The 19,442-nt window shown below is 37.4% G+C and overlaps 8 non-coding genes across 8 annotated transcripts; all 8 read right to left on the bottom strand.

Annotated features, from left to right (window-relative positions):
• Positions 1–1,969: 1,969 nt before the first annotated feature.
• On the bottom strand, positions 1,970–2,042 carry TRNAV-UAC (transfer RNA valine (anticodon UAC)). The gene has a single exon. It is a non-coding gene; the product is annotated as a tRNA-Val (tRNA).
• Positions 2,043–10,702: 8,660 nt separating this feature from the next.
• Positions 10,703–10,775, bottom strand: TRNAV-UAC (transfer RNA valine (anticodon UAC)). Its single transcript has one exon. It is a non-coding gene; the product is annotated as a tRNA-Val (tRNA).
• Positions 10,776–12,015: 1,240 nt separating this feature from the next.
• On the bottom strand, positions 12,016–12,088 carry TRNAV-UAC (transfer RNA valine (anticodon UAC)). The gene has a single exon. It is a non-coding gene; the product is annotated as a tRNA-Val (tRNA).
• Positions 12,089–13,328: 1,240 nt separating this feature from the next.
• TRNAV-UAC (transfer RNA valine (anticodon UAC)) lies at positions 13,329–13,401 on the bottom strand. The gene has a single exon. It is a non-coding gene; the product is annotated as a tRNA-Val (tRNA).
• A 1,240-nt stretch (positions 13,402–14,641) lies between these two features.
• On the bottom strand, positions 14,642–14,714 carry TRNAV-UAC (transfer RNA valine (anticodon UAC)). Its single transcript has one exon. It is a non-coding gene; the product is annotated as a tRNA-Val (tRNA).
• Positions 14,715–15,954: 1,240 nt separating this feature from the next.
• TRNAV-UAC (transfer RNA valine (anticodon UAC)) lies at positions 15,955–16,027 on the bottom strand. Its single transcript has one exon. It is a non-coding gene; the product is annotated as a tRNA-Val (tRNA).
• Positions 16,028–17,267: 1,240 nt separating this feature from the next.
• TRNAV-UAC (transfer RNA valine (anticodon UAC)) lies at positions 17,268–17,340 on the bottom strand. The gene has a single exon. It is a non-coding gene; the product is annotated as a tRNA-Val (tRNA).
• A 1,240-nt stretch (positions 17,341–18,580) lies between these two features.
• On the bottom strand, positions 18,581–18,653 carry TRNAV-UAC (transfer RNA valine (anticodon UAC)). Its single transcript has one exon. It is a non-coding gene; the product is annotated as a tRNA-Val (tRNA).
• Positions 18,654–19,442: the final 789 nt, after the last annotated feature.

The following is a 19,442-nucleotide window of genomic DNA, read 5'->3' as shown; positions in this document are numbered from 1 at the left end:
GGCTCTCTAACTGCCTCCACCTCCTCCACCTGAGGCTCCCCAACCGCCTCTACCTCAACCCCCTCTGCCTGAGGATTCACCACTGCCTCCACCTCTTCCTCCTCTGCCTGGCGCCGGTCACAATGTCTACGGTTTGTTTAAACAATACACTTATATGTTATATTTATTCTAAGATCAACCTGGTTAACAATTATATAGATGTAGTCCGATAATAATTTGATCAGACATTGTGAAACATTTATGTTGCACCACAGATAAAGAAAATCTTTACAAAAAGGATATAAACATGACAGACACAAACAACTTTCACATGGCCTGTAACAATGTTTGCTTTTGACTTAGGGATGTGGACTATCTCAGTTTTAGTTTGTAATTTTTTTTATAGTCTTTTTTTGGGGGGCCCATCATAATTAAATCAACCAAATAATTACTGACTGATTAGGGACATATAATACAGGAGCTATTTGTATTTGGCCTGTGAATATGGGAAAATCATCTTAGGCCAACTGTGAGTATGAGCGTTGTGTACAAAGATGGAGTTCAACTCTTTTTGCAATATAACACATCTGCCACTTTCATATTAAAAATGTCTGTAAGGTAATGTCAGCACGTTGCTTTAGTGGTTAGCACTTCTGCCTCCCAGCACTGGGGTCATGAGTTTGAATCCCAAACATTTGGGCCTCAATCATTAGGGAAAGTAAATGTTGCACCATAAAATTAGGATATTGGGGCCTAAGTATGTGACATTGGAGAGGGATTAACATTTCTAATCTGGAGTCAGATTTATCTTTGGGGTAGGGCACCTCCTTGGCAAACTTTTTTAAAATATTCTTTAGAATAATGCAATTGTTTGTCTTTCATTATTTTATAAGATTAATAGAGAACTCACATCTTATTATCTCCTCCCTGAGCTCCGCCAAATGCTGGGGCTGGAGCCAGCATAGATCGCTCCAGTGACGTTGCAGCTGGACGACCAAGCGCCAGCTGTGAAAACACAGCCAGATATGGCGGCACACCATCTGGTACGCTCGCAACTTTAATTCATTGCTCACGTACTGACCAGAGTACATGCTATCCATGCCCTCGGTCAGTACATGTACTTTGCGTCTGGCAAAAGTGGTGGACATCATCTTTGCAGTCTCTCACTCACAATCTAATACTCTGCTCTGTGATTGGTTCGCAGAGCACGTTTAGGCAAGCTGGGGACTGCTTTGAAATATTTATAGGCATCTCTCCAAAGATATTCTTTACCATTTGAAATAAACTATACAATCAGGGGCTCTCTCTGATAGGTCACTTATTATCCCAATATCGTTAACTATGATACATTAGCTAGTCATCATTATAACCTCTACCAAGGGGATTCCTCTGATCTATATTGGCATCTTTTTAGATCCTATATATTGCTTAAGATACCTAGGAGTCATTATTGTTAATAGGGAATCCTTCTCAATAGTGGAATTTACTATTTCTATATCAACTAATATATTATAATAGCGATATCCTCCATTTTGAGTTTATTATCTATTACATGACCACTGAGCTAAGTTTGCAGTGGATCTGCAATTTTAACATTTTTTGTTTTTGGTTTCTAATATTTCGCCAGCTTTTGGGTTTAGGATTAAATGTTTATTCATAATTTTAAGGTATATCAATAAAAAATTATTTTATTTCACATACACACTCATCCATCGTCTCTGAGTGCCCCTCAGTCACCTCCTTTTCTTCTCTCTGATATTTCAAAAATAAGATAAGTCAACTTAACTTCCAATTTTAAAATTACTGGATTACAAGCATATACTATTTTTATGAACTAAAACTTAGTGTAGTTTAAGACTACATTTATTCCCATTAGCAGAAAGGCCAGTTTCTATTCAACAAACTACCTTTTTCCCATTTTAAATCACCAGAAGAGATATGTTGAGTATGGAAATATTTAAAGATTGATTGGTTAATCAGAACATAAAGATGGTTTCACTGGGGATTGAACCCAGGACCTTCTGCGTGTAAAGCAGATGTGATAACCACTACACTATGAAACCAAGACATAACCTGCTTCTGCACAGTTCAGCAAAGTTGAATGACTCGACATATGATATGAAACCTGGAAATGTGCAATTTTTGAATTGTTGGTCAAACTTCTGTTTAAACCATTGGAATCAAGTTTAGAGAAGATTTTTGAGTAGTTAATATTTCAATTTTAAAGAGAAAAATGTGACAGAATTCATGATGTTTAATGACTTGTAGTTTTATCATTCAGTAGCCCTACATTTTTAAGGATTCATTTCCAGTGATTTAGCAAGCCTTGTTATGAACAGATGCCTTTTTTAGGAAGACATATAAATAAAATTCCTTTTCATAACATACATCAAACTTTACACGAAAAACTAAAACATGTCTGATAACCACTACACTGTAAATCCAAAGACAAAATCTAAATTCTTTAATGCTCAACTACCATATACTAGTTTTGGAAAGAACTTGTTTTCATTGAAACGAACTCTTTTGAAAGCAAATGTCACTACACAGCATAGTATTTAAAGAATTTGATTTTCTTTAATCAGAGGATGACTAATTTGCAACTGAAATTAAATTTCCAAAGATATTGCCTGCTGGTGATCAAAAACCAGCAGTCAACTGTGAGCCCTGAAAATTTCACACAGAAAGTTTTTTCCAGGGTTCTCCTATTTTAGTATTCTCACAACAGCACATATTTTTTTTTTTTTTTAAAGATTTTATTTTTTGCAAGGGTCAACCAAAAGTAACATTCTGTACAGCACTGTGTTATAAACATCTGAAGAATACATATGTAATAAAACATACAGGGTCTTATTAGAAGAGAGCATTAGTAAGGATGTTGACCCAATTTTTCAAGGGAAGCAATAATTTTAGAAAGAGAAGTAAGACTGAGGAGAGTAAGGAGGGGGGGGGGGGGGCGGCATGGCGGGCCGCCTAAGTATAAGAGAGAGGAAGGAGTGTAGTAGAATATGGAAAAAGAAAATGGAGAGATGGGAGGGATGGAATAGGGAAGGAGAAAAAAAAAAAAAAAAAAAGAGGATCCAGATGGAGTGATGCTGTAGAATCAAATGACAAAAGGGGTTTGGATTTGGAAGTATGAGGTCCACGGCCCCCAAACCTTAATGAATGATTTAGAGGTATTACGGATTATGCATGTCATGTATTCCATTTGATAAACATACCAAATCTTGCCGATAATCGTCTGTAGAATTGGAGCATTGGGCTGCTTCCAGTCCGTAGCAATCTGGCATAGGGCAGCAGAGACTACATGGCGAAACATTTTCATTTGATGTTTGGTGGCCGATGGGATCCCGAGAGGGAGAAGGAAAATCCCGGGAGAAAACGGGATGTCAAGCTGCAGTAGCTGTGAGGCGAAGTCCCGAAGTTCCGTCCAAAATGGGGCAAGCTTAGGACACTGCCACCAGATATGGAGGAAGGACCCTTCTGCGCCACAACCTCTCCAACATGTGCTAGATGAATCTGGGAAGATTTTTTGTAGTTTGGTTGGAACCAGATACCAACGATAAAGTAGTTTATAAGCATTTTCTTTCAGTTTAACACAAATTGAACTGGAGGCTGTGTTAGTTCTAATTTCCTCCCAGTCTTCTAGTCTTGTCTAGTGTTTCCCCCAGGTCTCTCTCCCAAGCCCTCTCATGAGAATCTCGGTCGTCCGAATCAGGGACTTTGAGTTCCCAGTATAGTAAGGAAATGAGACCTTTGGTAGAAGATCGCCGGAGCGAAAGCGCTTCGAAAAAGGTCAACGGTCTACGACCTAGAGTTAATTTATTGGTAGAGTGAAAGTTTCTTAATTGCAGGTATTGGAAAAAATATGTGTTTGGGGTATTAAGTTTTGTTTTTAATTCATCAAATGAGGGAAACGAGATGTCTTTGGTGATATCATTGAGGTAGCGTATGTCTTTTCGTTTCCAGTGTTCAAAAGATGAAGTTATACACCCTGGTGGAAATTTGGGGTTATCAAATATTGGAATGATCGGGCTGGGAGTAGGAGCAAGGTTAAATTTCATGTTTGCTCGATCCCAAAGAGATAACGAGTGGGCTACAATTGGGTGGTGAGAAATGGATTGTGGACGACTGGTGCGAGGGAGCCACAGGAGAGAGGATGCAGAAGAGACACCCAAGCTTTCTGCTTCGATCGAGACCCAGACCCTGGAGGAATTAGGAGAGTTCCATAACACGCATTGGGCAAGTTGCGCTGCTAAATAATACTGCCTAAAATTGGGTACCCCTAAGCCACCACCCCGCGCCGACCTCTGCAGGACTAGAAGGCGGACTCTTGGGCGTTTTTTGCCCCATATAAATTGCGATGTGTAGTGTTGTAGAAATTTGAAAACATATGGGGGAATGCGTATTGGTAAGGCTTGATATAGATAGTAATCTAGGCAAGATGTTCATTTTGATTGAATTGATGCGCCCTATCCATGAGATAAAGTGTTGGTTCCAAGCTTCAAGATCAGATTTAATCTGGGAGAGTAATTTTGGGTAATTAGCTTGAAAAAGTTGGTTATATTGCTTAGTGACGTGAATGCCTAAATATTTAATCTTTTTTTGATGCCATTTGAAGGGGAATTGCTGAGAGAAGGAAGATCTAGTTTTATCTGTCAGAAAGAAATCAAGAATTTCTGTTTTTTGGGGATTTATTTTGTATCCTGAGATGGCGCTGTAAGTGTTGATATCTGCAAGGAGGGGGGGTAGAGAGACTGCTGGGTCCGAGAGAGTCAGGAGAACATCGTCAGCATACAATGATATTTTGTGTTCAGATTTCCCTGCTTTAATTCCATGAATAGCCTTATTAGAACGAATCTTTGCAGCTATTGGTTCAATTAGAAGGGCAAAGATTAAAGGTGAGAGGGGGCAGCCTTGCCTTGTCCCGTTGGAAATTGAAAAGGGGGAGGATGAGACCCCATTGGCCACCACCGTTGCCCTGGGTGATTGGTATAGAGCTAGTAGACCGTCTAGAAATTTACCAGAAAAGCCCATTGACCTCAAGATCCTAGACATGAAGGGCCAGGAAATTCGGTCAAATGCCTTTTCAGCGTCAAGCGCCATAATCAGTGATGGGTGTTTAGTGGCATTAATAGAGTGTACGAGGTCAATAGCGCGTCTAGTGTTATCTATGGCTTGGCGGCCTGGTATAAACCCAACCTGATCTGGGTGGATCAGGGAAGGAAGGAGGACATTCAACCGATTAGCTAAAATTTTTGCGTATATCTTAAGATCTACATTCAGTAGCAATATTGGTCTATAGCTGGAGCACAAGGTGGGATCTTTGTCTGGTTTTGGTATAACAACGATGGTGGCCAAGGTCGTCGCTTCGTTAAACGCTGAACCTGTTAATACTTTATTAAAAAAGTCTGTCATGTGAGGGGCAAGAACTTTAGCGAATTTTTTGTAATATTGTGGGGTAAGTCCGTCAGGGCCCGGGGTAGAAGATGATTTCATCATCTTAATCGCCGAGACCATCTCTGTCTGAGTGATATCAGCGTTTAAGAAGGCGAGGTCACTGTCTGAGAGATGCGGCAATGAAAGAGATGATATAAAAGATGTTATCTTCTCGTCAAGAGAGTCGGCAGAGGATGTGGCACCGTGGAGATTGTACAGTGCTTTATAATAATCGTGAAATTCTTGGGCGATTTGCACAGGGTCATACACCGGCTGAGAGTTAGATGTTTTTTTAAGTTTTGTGATCAGTCCTTTAGCTTTTCTCTGTCGAAGTTTATTAGCTAGTATAGAGTCTGCTTTGTCAGTTTTATCATAGTATTGCTGGTTTAATTTTTTAAGTGTATTTGCAGCTCTGCGGGAGAGGATTGTATTCAGTTGGCCTCTGACTGCAGAAATTTGTGTTAGAAGAGTAGTAGATGGGTGTAGTTTATGTTGGGAGAGCAGTAAGGCTAATTTTTTCTCAAGGCATATTATTTCTTGAGAGGCCAATTTTTTAGCTGCGGAAGTCTTGCTTATCATTTTGCCTCGAATGGTAGCCTTATGAGCTTCCCAAATAATTCCTGGGGCGATCTCTTCTGAAGTATTCAGTTCAAAGTATTCTTTAATTGCTTCATTAATCTCTTGATGGACAGAGTGGGACAACAACAGTGAGTCATCCAGGCGCCATCGACGAGGTTTTGGAGCTAATTTTATCAAGTCAAGAGTGATATCTACTTCTGCATGATCTGTCCAGCTAAGAGGGGTAATTCCTGCATCTAATATCGCACGAGTGAGTGAATGGGAAACAAAAATCATGTCTATGCGAGAATAGCTGCCATGAGGGGCTGAATAATGTGTGAAGTCTTTTGCATCCGCATTTTTAAGTCGCCAAGTGTCATGTAGAGCCAAATTGTGTAGACATGCCAGTAGAGATTGAGAGTCTCTTAAGGAAGTGGGTGAAGGTTTTTGGTTGGAGGTGCTAGAGGATCTGTCTAGTGTTGGATGTAAAATTGTATTGAAGTCCCCAGCAAGAATTATATGACCCTGTGCAATGCGCCCAACACGATTAAACACTTCCGAAAAAAAGGAACTCTGGCCCTGATTAGGTGCATATAGAGAAATTAGTGTAATCTGCTCAGATCGGAGTGTGCCAATCAGAATCAAGTACCGACCGTCTGGGTCTGAATATGATTTAGTTAGGAGAAAGGGAACCCTATTGTGTATTAAAATTGCCACCCCACGCTTCTTGCAGTCCGCAGAGGCAAAAAACATTTGGGTATAAAGCTTACTTTGTAGACGAGTGTGTTGTCCTGTGAGGTGGGTCTCTTGAAGGAAGACTATATCAGCTTTCTCTCTCCTGCAGGCTCCCAAGACCACCGCACGTTTAGTAGGCGAGTTCAGACCATTGACATTAATCGAGAGTATCTTAAGCGCCATGGGTGCAGGAGGAAGCGTAATTCCTACATAATTTTAGTAAAAAAATTACATGAGTGAATAAAAAATAAAAAAGATCTTTAGTCCATCTGGAAGCTTGGGGGAAGGATGGGGGAAAGGGAGGGATGCCACAGGTAAGAGAAAGGTAGAAAGAAGAAAGAGAAAGAGGCCTAATTAGGCCAATACCCTCAGAGAGGAGAGCCCTGGGTAGGGCAATCAATAAAATTATCAAACAATGAAGAAAAAACATTGTAATACAAGTAAGGGTGCGTGTGGGGGGTGGTTAGTTTTAGTGAGATACTGATAGGCCGCAAAAGGGGCCAGGTATAATTATCTAGTATGATAGATTGGAGTATTCTGAGCAAAGTTGGAGTGGATAAGTGACCAGAGGAAGGGGTGTTGGGGGGAAAAGGGGGGAGAGGCGAAAATAGCAGAAAGGAGGGAGGGGTGGTGGAAGTTGGGGGTGGGTGGAGGACAAAGGGGGAAAGTGTGTAGGAGGAGAGAAGTAAGGAAAGAACGGTTGTGAAGGAAAGGGATGGGAAGAAGGGAGAATCCGGAAGGTAGAGCTGGAAAAGGGGGGGGGGGGGAGTGAGAGGAGAAATTAGACTAAACAATATGAACATTCATGTAATGTTAAATTTGTAACAACAACATCAAGGTGACATCTGACCAAGTCCCTAATAAGACTGTCAGACATCCGAGGACTTGTTTACATTATAACTCCCGTAAGGGGACATAATATAAAAGCAGAGAAATACTAGGAGTACATGACAAAAGGCAATTTGGTTATTAAGTGCCTACAGTGAGCAGAAGGCAAGCAAGAGTTAGGTGTTAGACTTAAGTCCAAGAAAAAGTTTGAAAAATGTAATGAATTTTTTGTGAGTTACCACTCAGTCTGGATCAATGGAAGGTCTTGTTGATCGACGATTCACCGTGGTCCAGTCAGGAGGCGGTGCTAAATCTCTTGCAGGTCTTGAGGAGTTGTTGCGTGTTGTGGATGAGGTAGAATCTGGAAGAATTTTAAGCTTGGAGAGGATGTCTTGTCCTTGGTCAAGCGATTTGGCATATAGGACAGAGTTCCCAGCAAATACTTGTAATTGGAATGGAAACCCCCATCGATACCGGAAGTTGTGTTGACGTAGTATTCTTGTTACCGGTTGAAGATCTCTACGTTTCTGAATAGTAGAGGGGGCCAAATCTTGGAATATCTGAAGCTGCATTTCTTTAAAGTCAATCGAATCTGTGAGTCTGGTTGCATTAAGTAATTTTTCTTTTGTTTGATAATAATGAAGGCGGACTATGATGTCTCGCGGTCTTTGATCAGCTGCTGGTTTGGCTCTAAGAGCTCGGTGTGCCCGATCCATCAGAATTTCGCTATCTGTTAGGTCTGGAAGTAGGTGTTTGAAAAGGCTGGAGAGGAAGTCAGGCAGAGAAGAGCTTGTTACAGATTCTGGTACTTGGCGAATCCTCAAATTGTTTCGCCGTGATCTGTTCTCTTGGTCTTCTTGTTTCTCTTTCACCGAGTCCACCTCAGTATGAAGCAAGGCTAATTCACGCTCGAAAGACATCTGAGCACGGCACATGTCATCAGTTTTTGATTCAAGAGTATCAGTTCTATTGCCGAGGGCTGCTATTTCTAATTTGAATTCAACAATAGCTTTTTTAAGTTCCTGTTGGAAAGTAAGTTTTATATCATTCGCTAAGTTAGTAATAGCTGCTTGAACTGTGGGATCTAAGTCCGAATCTAGCGGAGAGCTGGGACTTGAGGTGCGAGATTGATCTACTGGAGGCGAAGAAGCCGTCACTTTTTTAGAGGCAGCAGTAAAGATGGGAGCTGTCCCTCCTGTGGCATGTTTTTTGTTTTTAGTAGACATCTTCACTGGGACTTTTTCGTGTTTTTCAGTTATTTTTTATTTGTTTTATAAAGAATTTTTTTTTTAATTTTTTATTATTTATTTATTTATTTTTGGTTTGTTTTTTATTTTTGTTTGTTTTTTTGTTTTTTTTTTTGTTTTTATTTTTTTTTAAAAATTATTATTTCTCCTGAAATTCCTCTACCAGAGCGATGGAATAGGTGAGAGGGGAGAGCGGGAGGGTGTAGAAGGGGGACTGGTCACATAGATAGCGAATGAGAGAATACACTTATCAGGTCATCCTGGCCTCTTAGGCGGCCGAATCCGCTTGGGGTTTACATTTGTTTATTTCTTTTGAAGTTATGGGAGTGTGGTTCAACACATCAGTGTGCCACAGAGAACAAGTAGTTAATCAGCAGCAAGGGGTTATCAGAGTATTAGAAATAGGTAAGTTCAATAAATGGCCACAAGGTGGCAGCAAAGTTCCTTACAGAGAATGAAGCAATCTGATCTGTGCAATCTGCTAAGTCTGAAGCCGGCAACTGTCACAAAGAACTCAACAATGAAGGACACTCACCATCAGTCGCTGGACCTATGAATCAAAGGAAGTCCTGGGCAGTGTATGCTGCTCTGAGATGTCAGAGGATCCTGTTACCAGACAGAGGCTGTAGGCAGACGGAGACACACTCCGACGCTGGAGCTGGATTCAGCAGCTGTCAGCGCATGCAGAGCAGAGATCCAGGGCAGAGAAGGAGCTCCAAGATCACTTGCACCGCGGGCTGGATCAGGTATGTTGATTGTGGAGAATGATGTCTCTGGGAGCGCTGTAGGTACACTAGGATATTTTGGAAAAACTTCTTGGTCCCGCGGCCAGTTAGCGCAAATAGCAGTTCTAGGGTATAGATCTGTGCCACCAAGCTGTCGCAGCGGATTAGATGCACCTGTCAGTTGTGCAGACGGTGTTTCCGCTATCAGGGTTCTTCTTCTCTTTAATTCTATTTTATTTAATGTCGGGACTGCCGACGACGGGGGCGCTGCTTCAGCTCCCGTAGGAGAGAGAGGGATCACGAGGATATAGAGAGAGGTTTTGTCTCGGGTGGATGTGGGCTCTGGAAACCCGATGCCTGGGTCCCGCAGCAACGGGATTTCTCCCCGAAATTTGGCGGGAAAACAGGCCCAAAATCAAAAGTGGAGTCTGCTTATTTCAGATGGGGCAAAACAGAGCTGACCGTGGGTACGGGTGGTCTCGGTCACTTCCCTGAGCTGTCAGTGGTCACGAGCAGGTTGTGAGCGGTTTAAATCAGCGATTTAGGGGTATCCGAGCACGAAGCTCAAATGAAACACGTCTCACTACAATGGCATCCAGGCCACGCCCCCCAACAGCACATATTTTTGTTTCTAATATTAAGCAGTCACAATGGTGGGCATGAACATATTGAATCACAGAAAAATATCATTCTCTGTGATAGCAGCTTCTTAATGGTCCTCCTCATCACACCCACTCTCTGCAGTGTCCCACTATCCCTAGGTCTCAGCCAGGGCTGTCAGTCGAGCAGTGGAGATATGGAAGAAACAATTGCATGGAGAAGCTTATGAGATTTCAATTTTACAGAGAAAATTTACACAGCATAAAGTATATTCATTAATGTAGAAAAATGAACAAAAAAACATTTTAACAAGCTCTTTTGCTTTAAAAATATATAGAAATCATGAAAATACATTGTTGGCAAAAAGGAGATAAGACAACTTAACTTTCAATTTTAAAATTACTGGATTACAAGTATATACTATTTTTATGAACTAAAACTTAAAGTGTAGTTTAAGACTACATTTATTCCCATTAGCAGAAAGGCCAGTTTCTATTGAACAAACTACCTTTTTCACAGTTTAAATCACCAGAAGAGATATGTTGAGTATGGAAATATTTAAAGATTGATTGGTTAATCAGAACATAAACATGGTTTCATTGGGGATTAAACCCAGGACCTTCTGCGTGTAAAGCAGATGTGATAACCACTACACTATGAAACCAAGATGTAGCCTGTTTCTGCACAGTTCAGCAAAGTTGAATGACTCGACATATGATATGAAACCTGGAAATGTGCAATTTTTGAATTGTTGGTCAAACTTCTGTTTAAACCCTTGGAATCAAGTTTAGAGAAGATTTTTGAGTAGTTAATATTTCAATTTTAAAGAGAAAAATGTGACAGCATTCATGATGTTTAATGCCTTGTAGTTTTATCATTCAGTAGCCCCACATTTTTAAGGATTCATTTCCAGTGATTTAGCAAGCCTTGTTTTCAACATATGCCTTTTTTAGGAAGACATATAAATAAAATTCCCTTTCATAACATACATCAAACTTTACACGAAAAACTAAAACATGTCTGATAACCACTACACTGTAAATCCAAAGACAAAATCTAAATTCTTTAATGCTCAACTACCATATACTAGTTTTGGAAAGAACTTGTTTTCATTGAAAATAACTTTTTTGAAAGCAAATGTCACTACACAGCATAGTATTTAAAGAATTTGATTTTCTTTAATCAGAGGATGACTAATTTGCAACTGAAATTAAATTTCCAAAGATATTGCCTGCTGGTGATCAAAAACCAGCAGTCAACTGCGAGCCCTGAAAATTTCACACAGGAAGTTTTTTCCAGGGTTCTCCTATTTTAGTAGTCTCACAACAGCACATATTTTTGTTTCTAATATTAAGCAGTCACAATGGTGGGCATGAACATATTGAATCACAGAAAAATAGCATTCTCTGTGATAGCAGCTTCTTAATGGTCCTCCTCATCACACCCACTCTCTGCAGTGTCCCACTATCCCTAGGTCTCAGCCAGGGCTGTCAGTCGAGCAGTGGAGATATGGAAGAAACAATTGCATGGAGAAGCTTATGAGATTTCAATTTTACAGAGAAAATTTACACAGCATAAAGTATATTCATTAATGTAGAAAAATGAACAAAAAAACATTTTAACAAGCTCTTTTGCTTTAAAAATATATAGAAATCATGAAAATACATTGTTGGCAAAAAGGAGATAAGACAACTTAACTTTCAATTTTAAAATTACTGGATTACAAGTATATACTATTTTTATGAACTAAAACTTAAAGTGTAGTTTAAGACTACATTTATTCCCATTAGCAGAAAGGCCAGTTTCTATTGAACAAACTACCCTTTTCACAGTTTAAATCACCAGAAGAGATATGTTGAGTATGGAAATATTTAAAGATTGATTGGTTAATCAGAACATAAACATGGTTTCACTGGGGATTGAACCCAGGACCTTCTGCGTGTAAAGCAGATGTGATAACCACTACACTATGAAACCAAGACGTAGCCTGTTTCTGCACAGTTCAGCAAAGTTGAATGACTCGACATATGATATGAAACCTGGAAATGTGCAAATTTTGAATTGTTGGTCAAACTTCTGTTTAAACCCTTGGAATCAAGTTTAGAGAAGATTTTTGAGTAGTTAATATTTCAATTTTAAAGAGAAAAATGTGACAGCATTCATGATGTTTAATGCCTTGTAGTTTTATCATTCAGTAGCCCCACATTTTTAAGGATTCATTTCCAGTGATTTAGCAAGCCTTGTTTTCAACATATGCCTTTTTTAGGAAGACATATAAATAAAATTCCCTTTCATAACATACATCAAACTTTACACGAAAAACTAAAACATGTCTGATAACCACTACACTGTAAATCCAAAGACAAAATCTAAATTCTTTAATGCTCAACTACCATATACTAGTTTTGGAAAGAACTTGTTTTCATTGAAAATAACTTTTTTGAAAGCAAATGTCACTACACAGCATAGTATTTAAAGAATTTGATTTTCTTTAATCAGAGGATGACTAATTTGCAACTGAAATTAAATTTCCAAAGATATTGCCTGCTGGTGATCAAAAACCAGCAGTCAACTGCGAGCCCTGAAAATTTCACACAGGAAGTTTTTTCCAGGGTTCTCCTATTTTAGTAGTCTCACAATAGCACATATTTTTGTTTCTAATATTAAGCAGTCACAATGGTGGGCATGAACATATTGAATCACAGAAAAATAGCATTCTCTGTCATAGCAGCTTCTTAATGTTCCTCCTCATCACACCCACTCTCTGCAGTGTCCCACTATCCCTAGGTCTCAGCCAGGGCTGTCAGTCGAGCAGTGGAGATATGGAAGAAACAATTGCATGGAGAAGCTTATGAGATTTCAATTTTACAGAGAAAATTTACACAGCATAAAGTATATTCATTAATGTAGAAAAATGAACAAAAAAACTTTTTAACAAGCTCTTTTGCTTTAAAAATATATAGAAATCATGAAAATACATTGTTGGCAAAAAGGAGATAAGTCAACTTAACTTCCAATTTTAAAATTACTGGATTACAAGTATATACTATTTTTATGAACTAAAACTTAAAGTGTAGTTTAAGACTACATTTATTCCCATTAGCAGAAAGGCCAGTTTCTATTGAACAAACTACCTTTTTCACAGTTTAAATCACCAGAAGAGATATGTTGAGTATGAAAATATTTAAAGATTGATTGGTTAATCAGAACATAAACATGGTTTCACTGGGGATTGAACCCAGGACCTTCTGCGTGTAAAGCAGATGTGATAACCACTACACTATGAAACCAAGACGTAGCCTGTTTCTGCACAGTTCAGCAAAGTTGAATGACTCGACATAGGATATGAAACCTGGAAATGTGCAAATTTTGAATTGTTGGTCAAACTTCTGTTTAAACCCTTGGAATCAAGTTTAGAGAAGATTTTTGAGTAGTTAATATTTCAATTTTAAAGAGAAAAATGTGACAGCATTCATGATGTTTAATGCCTTGTAGTTTTATCGATCAGTAGCCCCACATTTTTAAGGATTCCTTTTTAGTGATTTAGCAAGCCTTGTTTTGAACATATGCCTTTTTTAGGAAGACATATAAATAAAATTCCCTTTCAGAACATACATCAAACTTTACACGAAAAACTAAAACATGTCTGATAACCACTACACTGTAAATCCAAAGACAAAATCTAAATTCTTTAATGCTCAACTACCATATACTAGTTTTGGAAAGAACTTGTTTTCATTGAAAATAACTTTTTTGAAAGCAAATGTCACTACACAGCATAGTATTTAAAGAATTTGATTTTCTTTAATCAGAGGATGACTAATTTGCAACTGAAATTAAATTTCCAAAGATATTGCCTGCTGGTGATCAAAAACCAGCAGTCAACTGCGAACCCTGAAAATTTCACACAGGAAGTTTTTTCCAGGGTTCTCCTATTTTAGTAGTCTCACAACAGCACATATTTTTGTTTCTAATATTAAGCAGTCACAATGGTGGGCATGAACATATTGAATCACAGAAAAATAGCATTCTCTGTGATAGCAGCTTCTTAATGGTCCTCCTCATCACACCCACTCTCTGCAGTGTCCCAGAATCCCTAGGTCTCAGCCAGGGCTGTCAGTCGAGCAGTGGAGATATGGAAGAAACAATTGCATGGAGAAGCTTATGAGATTTCAATTTTACAGAGAAAATTTACACAGCATAAAGTATATTCATTAATGTAGAAAAATGAACAAAAAAACTTTTTAACAAGCTCTTTTGCTTTATAAATATATAGAAATCATGAAAATACATTGTTGGCAAAAAGGAGATAAGTCAACTTAACTTCCAATTTTAAAATTACTGGATTACAAGTATATACTATTTTTATGAACTAAAACTTAAAGTGTAGTTTAAGACTACATTTATTCCCATTAGCAGAAAGGCCAGTTTCTATTGAACAAACTACCTTTTTCACAGTTTAAATAACCAGAAGAGATATGTTGAGTATGGAAATATTTAAAGATTGATTGGTTAATCAGAACATAAACATGGTTTCACTGGGGATTGAACCCAGGACCTTCTGCGTGTAAAGCAGATGTGATAACCACTACACTATGAAACCAAGATGTAGCCTGTTTCTGCACAGTTCAGCAAAGTTGAATGACTCGACATATGATATGAAACCTGGAAATGTGCAATTTTTGAATTGTTGGTCAAACTTCTGTTTAAACCCTTGGAATCAAGTTTAGAGAAGATTTTTGAGTAGTTAATATTTCAATTTTAAAGAGAAAAATGTGACAGCATTCATGATGTTTAATGCCTTGTAGTTTTATCGATCAGTAGCCCCACATTTTTAAGGATTCCTATTTAGTGATTTAGCAAGCCTTGTTTTCAACATATGCCTTTTTTAGGAAGACATATAAATAAAATTCCCTTTCATAACATACATCAAACTTTACACGAAAAACTAAAACATGTCTGATAACCACTACACTGTAAATCCAAAGACAAAATCTAAATTCTTTAATGCTCAACTACCATATACTAGTTTTGGAAAGAACTTGTTTTCATTGAAAATAACTTTTTTGAAAGCAAATGTCACTACACAGCATAGTATTTAAAGAATTTGATTTTCTTTAATCAGAGGATGACTAATTTGCAACTGAAATTAAATTTCCAAAGATATTGCCTGCTGGTGATCAAAAACCAGCAGTCAACTGCGAGCCCTGAAAATTTCACACAGGAAGTTTTTTCCAGGGTTCTCCTATTTTAGTAGTCTCACAATAGCACATATTTTTGTTTCTAATATTAAGCAGTCACAATGGTGGGCATGAACATATTGAATCACAGAAAAATAGCATTCTCTGTGATAGCAGCTTCTTAATGGTCCTCCTCATCACACCCACTCTCTGCAGTGTCCCAGAATCCCTAGGTCTCAGCCAGGGCTGTCAGTCGAGCAGTGGAGATATGGAAGAAACAATTGCATGGAGAAGCTTATGAGATTTCAATTTTACAGAGAAAATTTACACAGCATAAAGTATATTCATTAATGTAGAAAAATGAACAAAAAAACATTTTAACAAGCTCTTTTGCTTTAAAAATATATAGAAATCATGAAAATACATTGTTGGCAAATAGGAGATAAGTCAACTTAACTTTTAATTTTAAAATTACTGGATTACAAGTATATACTATTTTTATGAACTAAAACTTAAAGTGTAGTTTAAGACTACATTTATTCCCATTAGAAGAAAGGCCAGTTTCTATTGAAAAAACTACCCTTTTCACAGTTTAAATCACCAGAAGAGATATGTTGAGTATGGAAATATTTAAAGATTGATTGGTTAATCAGAACACACACATGGTTTCACTGGGGATTGAACCCAGGACTTTCTGTATGTAAAGCAGATGTGATAACCACTACACTATGAAACCAAGATGTAGCCTGTTTCTGCACAGTTCAGCAAAGTTGAATGACTCGACATATGATATGAAACCTGGAAATGTGCAATTTTTGAATTGTTGGTCAAACTTCTGTTTAAACCCTTGGAATCAAGTTTAGAGAAGATTTTTGAGTAGTTAATATTTCAATTTTAAAGAGAAAAATGTGACAGCATTCATGATGTTTAATGCCTTGTAGTTTTATCGATCAGTAGCCCCACATTTTTAAGGATTCCTTTTTAGTGATTTAGCAAGCCTTGTTTTGAACATATGCCTTTTTTAGGAAGACATATAAATAAAATTCCCTTTCATAACATACATCAAACTTTACACGAAAAACTAAAACATGTCTGATAACCACTACACTGTAAATCCAAAGACAAAATCTAAATTCTTTAATGCTCAACTACCATATACTAGTTTTGGAAAGAACTTGTTTTCATTGAAAATAACTTTTTTGAAAGCAAATGTCACTACACAGCATAGTATTTAAAGAATTTGATTTTCTTTAATCAGAGGATGACTAATTTGCAACTGAAATTAAATTTCCAAAGATATTGCCTGCTGGTGATCAAAAACCAGCAGTCAACTGCGAACCCTGAAAATTTCACACAGGAAGTTTTTTCCAGGGTTCTCCTATTTTTGTAGTCTCACAACAGCACATATTTTTGTTTCTAATATTAAGCAGTCACAATGGTGGGCATGAACATATTGAATCACAGAAAAATAGCATTCTCTGTCATAGCAGCTTCTTAATGGTCCTCCTCATCACACCCACTCTCTGCAGTGTCCCACTATCCCTAGGTCTCAGCCAGGGCTGTCAGTCGAGCAGTGGAGATATGGAAGAAACAATTGCATGGAGAAGCTTATGAGATTTCAATTTTACAGAGAAAATTTACACAGCATAAAGTATATTCATTAATGTAGAAAAATGAACAAAAAAACTTTTTAACAAGCTCTTTTGCTTTATAAATATATAGAAATCATGAAAATACATTGTTGGCAAAAAGGAGATAAGTCAACTTAACTTCCAATTTTAAAATTACTGGATTACAAGTATATACTATTTTTATGAACTAAAACTTAAAGTGTAGTTTAAGACTACATTTATTCCCATTAGCAGAAAGGCCAGTTTCTATTGAACAAACTACCTTTTTCACAGTTTAAATCACCAGAAGAGATATGTTGAGTATGGAAATATTTAAAGATTGATTGGTTAATCAGAACATAAACATGGTTTCACTGGGGATTAAACCCAGGACCTTCTGCGTGTAAAGCAGATGTGATAACCACTACACTATGAAACCAAGATGTAGCCTGTTTCTGCACAGTTCAGCAAAGTTGAATGACTCGACATATGATATGAAACCTGGAAATGTGCAATTTTTGAATTGTTGGTCAAACTTCTGTTTAAACCCTTGGAATCAAGTTTAGAGAAGATTTTTGAGTAGTTAATATTTCAATTTTAAAGAGAAAAATGTGACAGCATTCATGATGTTTAATGCCTTGTAGTTTTATCGATCAGTAGCCCCACATTTTTAAGGATTCCTTTTTAGTGATTTAGCAAGCCTTGTTTTGAACATATGCCTTTTTTAGGAAGACATATAAATAAAATTCCCTTTCATAACATACATCAAACTTTACACGAAAAACTAAAACATGTCTGATAACCACTACACTGTAAATCCAAAGACAAAATCTAAATTCTTTAATGCTCAACTACCATATACTAGTTTTAGAAAGAACTTGTTTTCATTGAAAATAACTTTTTTGAAAGCAAATGTCACTACACAGCATAGTATTTAAAGAATTTGATTTTCTTTAATCAGAGGATGACTAATTTGCAACTGAAATTAAATTTCCAAAGATATTGCCTGCTGGTGATCAAAAACCAGCAGTCAACTGCGAACCCTGAAAATTTCACACAGGAAGTTTTTTCCAGGGTTCTCCTATTTTAGTAGTATCACAACAGCACATATTTTTGTTTCTAATATTAAGCAGTCACAATGGTGGGCATGAACATATTGAATCACAGAAAAATAGCATTCTCTGTCATAGCAGCTTCTTAATGGTCCTCCTCATCACACCCACTCTCTGCAGTGTCCCACTATCCCTAGGTCTCAGCCAGGGCTGTCAGTCGAGCAGTGGAGATATGGAAGAAACAATTGCATGGAGAAGCTTATGAGATTTCAATTTTACAGAGAAAATTTACACAGCATAAAGTATATTCATTAATGTAGAAAAATGAACAAAAAAACTTTTTAACAAGCTCTTTTGCTTTAAAAATATATAGAAATCATGAAAATACATTGTTGGCAAAAAGGAGATAAGTCAACTTAACTTTCAATTTTAAAATTACTGGATTACAAGTATATACTATTTTTATGAACTAAAACTTAAAGTGTAGTTTAAGACTACATTTATTCCCATTAGCAGAAAGGCCAGTTTCTATTGAACAAACTACCTTTTTCACAGTTTAAATCACCAGAAGAGATATGTTGAGTATGGAAATATTTAAAGATTGATTGGTTAATCAGAACATAAACATGGTTTCACTGGGGATTGAACCCAGGACCTTCTGCGTGTAAAGCAGATGTGATAACCACTACACTATGAAACCAAGACGTAGCCTGTTTCTGCACAGTTCAGCAAAGTTGAATGACTCGACATATGATATGAAACCTGGAAATGTGCAATTTTTGAATTGTTGGTCAAACTTCTGTTTAAACCCTTGGAATCAAGTTTAGAGAAGATTTTTGAGTAGTTAATATTTCAATTTTAAAGAGAAAAATGTGACAGCATTCATGATGTTTAATGCCTTGTAGTTTTATCGATCAGTAGCCCCACATTTTTAAGGATTCATTTCCAGTGATTTAGCAAGCCTTGTTTTGAACATATGCCTTTTTTAGGAAGACATATAAATAAAATTCCCTTTCATAACATACATCAAACTTTACACGAAAAACTAAAACATGTCTGATAACCACTACACTGTAAATCAAAAGACAAAATCTAAATTCTTTAATGCTCAACTACCATATACTACTTTTGGAAAGAACTTGTTTTCATTGAAAATAACTTTTTTGAAAGCAAATGTCACTACACAGCATAGTATTTGAAGAATTTGATTTTCTTTAATCAGAGGATGACTAATTTGCAACTGAAATTAAATTTCCAAAGATATTGCCTGCTGGTGATCAAAAACCAGCAGTCAACTGCGAGCCCTGAAAATTTCACACAGGAAGTTTTTTCCAGGGTTCTCCTATTTTAGTAGTCTCACAATAGCACATATTTTTGTTTCTAATATTAAGCAGTCACAATGGTGGGCATGAACATATTGAATCACAGAAAAATAGCATTCTCTGTGATAGCAGCTTCTTAATGGTCCTCCTCATCACACCCACTCTCT

The sequence above is a fragment of the Mixophyes fleayi genome, chromosome 10 (assembly GCF_038048845.1).
Source record: "Mixophyes fleayi isolate aMixFle1 chromosome 10, aMixFle1.hap1, whole genome shotgun sequence".
In the NCBI taxonomy this organism is placed as follows: domain Eukaryota; kingdom Metazoa; phylum Chordata; class Amphibia; order Anura; family Limnodynastidae; genus Mixophyes; species Mixophyes fleayi.
Note: the sequence above shows the minus strand (reverse complement) of the source record. Positions and strands in the feature narration are given on the sequence as shown.